Below are 7,186 nucleotides of genomic sequence, written 5' to 3' on the forward strand. Positions count from 1 at the left end.
GGCGAGGGAGCCGGGCGGCGGCGGCGCGTGGGCCGGGAGGGCCTCGGCCGGGCCGCGCGGGCTTCGGGCGGTGGCGGCGGCGGCTTGCCATGTGGCAGCGTGGGAGTGGGCGCGGGCGGTGGAGCGGACGCGTCCGGCCGGGGCGGACGTGTCCGGCCGGCGCGAATCTGGGATTTAGGGTTTGAGGACGAGGGGGATCCGGAATTTCGGAGGAGGGGCTAGTTTTATAGGTAGAGGGAGCTAGGAGAGTCCAAATGAGGTGCGGTTTTCGGCCACGCGATCGTGATCGAACACTCTAGATGATGGAGCAGGTTTAGGTGGGTTTTGGGCCAAATTGAAGGGGTGTTGGGCTGCAACACACATGAGGCCTTTTCGGTCCCTCGGTTAACCGTTGGAGTATCAAACGAAGTCCAAATGGTACGAAACTTGACAGGTGGTCTACCGGTAGTAAACCAAGGCCGCTTGGCAAGTCTCGGTCCAATCCGGAAATGTTTAATACCCACACACGAAAGAAAGGTAGAAATGACCACCGATGGAGGACGAAGCGCCGGAATGCAAAACGGACAACGGGGAAAATGCTCGAATGCATGAGACGAACACGTATGCAAATGCAATGCACATGATGACATGATATGAGATGCATGACAACGATAACAACACACGGAGACAAAGACCCGAACCCGAGAAAATAAAATAACTTAACGTCGGAAACGGCAAGAGTTGAAGTACAAATTGGGAAAGTTACATCCGGGGTGTTACAACACTCCACCACTACGAAAGGATCTCGTCCCGAGATCTAGGACTGAAAGAACGCCGGGTACTCAGAACGGAGGTGATCCTCGCGTTCCCAGGTAGCTTCACGGTCGGAATGGTGTGATCACTTGACTTTGAGAAATTTGATTGACTTGTTGCGAGTCTTGCGTTCAGTCTCTTCAAGAATAGCAACTGGGTGCTCACGATAGGAGAGATCTTCTTGGAGCTCAATGTCCTCAAAGTTGACGGTGCGGTCAGGAGTCTTGAAGCACTTTCGAAGCTGAGAGACATGGAACACGTCATGAACATTTACAAAGTTTGAAGGAAGCTCGAGTTGATAGGCGAGGTCGCCTCTCTTGCTGACAATCTTGAAAGGTCCCACGTATCTAGGGGCAAGCTTCCCTTTGATACCGAAGCGACGAGTACCTTTCATAGGAGAGACGCGGAGGTAAACCTGATCTCCGATCTCGAAGGCCAAATAACGGTGCTTACTATCATAGTAGCTCTTCTGACGGGATTGGGCTGCTTTGAGGTTATCACGAATGACTTTGCACATTTCCTCTACCTCTGTGATTAAGTCATTACCCAAAAGCTGACGTTCACCGGTTTCAGACCAGTTGAGAGGGGTACGGCACTTCCTGCCATACAGAATTTCAAATGGGGCCTTACCCGAACTTGCTTGAAAACTGTTGTTGTAGGAGAATTTAGCATAAGGAAGACAATCCTCCCACTTCATGCCAAAGGAGATCACACAAGCCCTGAGCATATCTTCAAGAATCTGGTTGACACGCTCGACTTGGCCGCTAGTTTGAGGATGGAAAGTTGTGCTGAAGCGGATGTTCGTGCCCATAGCCTCTGAAAAGAATCCCAAAACTTGGATGTAAAGATGCTGCCACGGTCTGAAGAGATCACTTGAGGAATACCGTGCAGAGAGACAATACGAGAGGTATAGAGTTCCACCAATTGAGCTGCAGTGATCGACTTTTTGATAGGCAGAAAATGAGCCACTTTGGTGAGTTTGTCGATGACAACGAATATGGCATCATTGCCATGCTTGGACTTAGGAAACCCAGTCACGAAGTCCATTTCAATGTGGTCAAACTTCCATTCTGGAATGGCAAGAGGTTGGAGGAGACCTGCTGGCCTTTGGTGTTCTGCCTTCACTCTTCTGCAGACATCACATTCATTCACGAATTGAGCAATCTCGTGCTTCATTCGAGTCCACCAATAAGCTTGCTTGAGGTCCTGATACATCTTCGTGCTCCCAGGGTGGATGGAGAGGAGAGAATTGTGAGCCTCGTTCATGATCACTTTACGGAGGTCACCTTTGGGTACAACAATTCGGTCCTCGAAGAAGAGAGTGTCCTTGTCATCAAGGCGGTAGCACTTGTACTTGGGTTGACTCTTGGCAATCCCAATCTTCACCTTTTTCACCATAGCATCAAGAAGCTGGGCTTGGCGAATCTGGTCTTCCAAGGTAGGAGAAACTTGAAGGTTGGCGAGGAAACCTTGAGGAACAACTTGCAGATTAAGTTTGCGGAAAGCTTCACAAAGCTCGGGTTGATAAGGCTTGAGAATCAGACTGTTGCAGTAAGCCTTTCTGCTCAATGCGTCGGCAATCACATTGGCCTTGCCTGGAGTATACTCGATACTCGGATTATACTCTTGAATCATTTCGACCCATCGAGTTTTCCTGAGGTTGAGATTAGGCTGAGTGAAGATGTACTTGAGACTCTTGTGATCAGTGAAAATGTCCACTTTTCTTCCCAATAGAAGATGTCTCCAAGTCAAAAGAGCATGCACAACTGCCACCAACTCGAGATCATGAGTGGGGTAGTTCTTCTCATTAGGCTTCAATTGGCGAGATGTATAAGCAACAACTTTCTTCTCTTGCATCAGTACTGCGCCAAGACCTTGGAGAGAGGCATCACAAAAGACCTCGTACGGCTTGGATTCATCAGGCGGAGTCAGAACTGGAGCAGTGATCAATTTCTCTTTCAAAGTGTTGAAAGCAATATCACACTCCGGAGACCAAACGTACTTGACGTGCTTCTGAAGAAGATTTGAGAGAGGCTTCGCGATCTTAGAAAAGTTTTCAACGAATCTTCGACAATAGCTTGCGAGACCGAGGAAACTACGGAGTTGCTTCACGTTCTGAGGAGGTTCGAAATGCTCAATTGCAGACACCTTCTCAGGATTCACGGCAATGCCCTTGGCAGAGATGATATGACCAAGATAAAGAACCTCATCAAGCCAAAACTCACACTTGGAGAACTTGGCGTAGAACGGATGTTCTCTTAGCTTATCAAGAACCAAACGCAAGTGCTTGGCATGATCTTCCTTGTTCTTCAAGAAAACCAGAATGTCGTCGAGATAGACCAAAATGAAGTCATTGGTGTAGGTGTTGAAGATGAAGTTCATCATGCGAGAGAACGTCGGAGGAGCGTTGACGAGGCCAAAAGACATGACAGTGTATTCATATGAACCAAAGCTTGTCCTGAAAGCCGTCTTGGGAATATCTTGCTCACGGATTCGAATCTGATGATAACCCATATGAAGATCAAGCTTGGAGAATACTTGAGCACCTTTAAGTTGTTCGAATAGCTCATTGATGTTGGGAAGTGGGTATTTGTTCTTGATGGTCTTCTTGTTCACTGGACGGTAATCAACACAAAGTCGGTCCGTTCCATCCTTCTTCTTCACAAAAATAACACCACAACCCCACGGAGAAGAACTAGGCCGAATGAGACCCATTTTCTCTTGAATATCGAGTTGCTTCTTCAGCTCCTTCAACTCTTCAGGTCCGAGCTTGTAAGGACATTTGCACACAGGTTCCGTGCTAGGCTCAAGATCAATAACGAATTCAACTGGCCGGTGCGGAGGCATTCCTGGAAGCTCTTCTGGAAAGACGTCTTGATATTCCCAAACGACTGGAATTTGCGAGATGGCATCCAATTCACCCTTCTCATTGAGAGAAAACAGACGGATGGTATCATCATGAGCGGCAAAGACAATTACATCCTCAAATGAATGAGTCAATTGAATCTGCCTTGCAACACAATCAAGATGTGCCTCGTGCTTAGAAAGCCAATCCATTCCGAGAATAAGATCAATATCCGAGTTACCAAGAACCACCGGAGAAGAGAGGAACTTGTAATCACCCAAGGTGATAGAGATATCAGGAGAAACCAAACTAGAAGTCAAAAGCTTGCCGAGAGAAACAACTTGCATGACTTTGGGCATGAACTCAGTCTCAACATTGTGCTTCGATGCAAAAGGGCATGACAAAAAGGAATGCGATGCACCAATGTCAAAAAGAACCTTTGTAGGAACATCGTTAACAGGAAGGTTACCCATGATCACATCCGACGAGTCCTCTGCCTGAGCTGCATTCATCAAATTGACCTTGGCGTGCTTGGGATTATGCTTGACCACAGCTGTACTTGCCGATCTGACAGGAGGAGGAGGAGGAAGACGCCTCTGGTTGAAACACTTGTTGGCATAGTGACCCTTCTATTGGCACTTGTTGCACGTGACCTCTAAAAGCGGACGGTGATACGGAGCACTCGATCTTGGAGCTTGAGACAAAGTCTTGTTCTCAAAGCCAGGGTTGGGTGGGTGGGAAGATCCACTGCCACCTTTGCTCTTGTGCTGATACGGCTGACGGAACGGAGGAGGAGGAAGCCAATACTTCTGCTGCTTGGCCACTTGAGTCGAGGAAGAAGGAGTAACATCTCTGACTCGCTTCTTGGAAGCATCACACCTCAACTGAGCAGCCTCTTGCTTCAATGCCATGTTGTAGAACTCATCGTATCTCTAGGGCTCGAAGAGAACAAGAGCTAGCTGAATTTCTTCTCTGAGACCACCCCTGAACTGATATATCATGCTCTTCTCATCAGGGACGTCCTTCTTGGCAAAGCGGGCGAGCTTCTGGAACAACTTGTTGTAGTCATAGACAGACAAAGAGCCTTGCTTCAGATTGCGGAATTCCTCACGCTTGCTTTCAACCATGCTCTGGGTAATATGATGAGCTCGGAAATCTCGACGGAAAACATCCCAAGTGATAACACGTCCACCTCTGGAATCCTTGTACTGCTGGAACCATTCTGCAGCTTGATCTTTGAGTTGGAAGGAAGCGAACTTGACAAAGTCCTCAGGCCTGACGTTACTGCACTCGAAATGCTTGCACAGATCCACTAGCCAATCGTCAGCATCGGTTGCCTCAACACAATTGCTGAAAGTCTTTGGCCCGTTAGCAAGGAACTGGTTGAGTGTAGCAAAGTGATTTTGATTGTTGCCTTGATTCCCTTGGTTGCCTTGATTGCGCTCTTGAAGAATTTGCATGATCAACTATGTGTTTGCATTGGTTGCGGCCATCACAGCTTGCCATGCCTCCGGAGGAGGTGGAGGTGGTGGCAGATTAGGATTCGGAGTCGTGCGTGTTGGAGGAGCCATCCTGAAGAGGTTGACATCCATTAGCACATTGATGGACAACTATTGAAGCTGAATCCAATGGAACGAAAATTGCAACATATAGTCTTCACATCCGAACAAAATGAACGAATGCATTCCTCTTGAAATTGTCACATATCCATAAATTGAGAAGCCACTTAGAATTAAGGTAGAGAAATAAATCAACAAGGTACGGATCAAGAACGAATAATCGGTAAGAAATCCCAATCTCAAAGCAATATCAATGGAAGAAGAACTAGAGCTACTAGAATTCCCACCTATGAAACTCCTGAACCTTTCCGGTTATGCAATCAGGTGTTGGGGATAGAGGGGAAGCATAATATCTCACCCAAACTAGCAAATCCTACATCCAGCTGTATCCATCCTTCAACACATAACCAAGAAACCTTCGGAAACCATCTACCTCAACCTTCGAAAAGCATCCGTTATACGAGTTATGATGATACTCCCGAACTCCCGCCCCAGTACTGGGTGGCGTCGAGGTTATCTCACCAACGAACTGCATAAAAGAGATTTTCGATGTCGGCGTACTAAACTCAGGTATTCTAGAACTGCAACGATAAAATTATGACGACAACACCTCAGAGCTCAACTCCCCGGGACACTTCCACTAAACCCCTGACAGGAGGCACCAAGACAATGTTCTCATCATAAAACCATCGGAACGATTCCAAGATACTCGCGTGATCCTAAAAAAATTTAGCGAAATTTGAGAAGAGAAGAGTCAAAACTCTACGTCAGGATGCCTGACCAGAGCGATGAGGAGACTGGGAAGTAAAAAGAATTCCTAACTCTCCGATATATAATTCCTAAAAGACTCAAAACATTTTTTCTAGACACAACTCGGCTGCTAAAAATGATCAAGCAATGGGGCTCCTAAGGTCGGGGAAGGCTCTGATTACCAACTTGTCACACCCTCGATGCGACTATATCTCCCACGTGTCGAGGCACGACTTAGAGGCATAATCGCATTGAAGGCATATGTCGCAAATTAGGCAATCTTCACAACATCCCATGTAATATAAATAATAAAGGGGAGATAACATAGTTGGCTTACACTCGCCACGTCAATCAAGTACATAAATAACATTACATCATCCAAACACTCATGGCCCGACTACGGCGCCAAAATAAAAGATAACCCAACATGCAACAATGGTCCCAATCACCCCCAACTAGGCACCACTACTGATCATCGGGAAAGGAAACATAGTAACGTTGAGAGTCTTCGTCGAACTCCCACTTGAGCTCATACGCGTCTGCTGGAGCAGAATCATCAGGCCCTGCATCTGGTGTAATAGTAATCTGTGAGCCACAGGGACTCAGCAATCTCGCACCCTCGCGATCAAGGCTATTTAAGCTTATAGGTAAAGTCAAGGTGAAAAAAAATATGTGGAGCTGCAGCAAGCGACTAGCAAAATATGGTGGCTAACTTATTCGCAAAAGAGAGTGAGAAGAGGAGGCAAAGCGCGAGCGAGAAACTAGAGAACAACCTGCGCAAACATTACTCCAACACCGTGTCCACTTCCCGGACTCCGCCGAGAAGAGGCCATCACGGTAACACACTCAGTTAATTCATTTTAATTAAGTTAAGGTTCAAGTTATCTACAACCGGCCATTAACAAATTCCCATCTGCCCATAACCGCGGCCACGGCTTTCGAAAGTTCAAATCCCTGCAGGGGAGTCCCAACTTAGCCCATGACAAGCTCTCATGGTCAACGAAGGAATAGACCTCCTCCCAAGACGTTCCGATCAGAATCGGTATCTCGGTTATTCAAGACACTTCGACAGGTTAAAACAAGACCAGCAACACCGCCCAAATGTGCCGACAAATCCCGATAGGAGCTGCACATATCTCGTTCTCAGGGCACACTCAGATGAGACATCCTACGAGTAAAACCAAACCTCAAGTTGCCCTGAGGTGGCCCCGCAGTCTACTCGGTCGGACCAACACTCAGA

Source organism: Triticum dicoccoides, chromosome 6A, assembly GCF_002162155.2.
Source record: "Triticum dicoccoides isolate Atlit2015 ecotype Zavitan chromosome 6A, WEW_v2.0, whole genome shotgun sequence".
Taxonomy (NCBI): Eukaryota; Viridiplantae; Streptophyta; class Magnoliopsida; order Poales; family Poaceae; genus Triticum; species Triticum dicoccoides.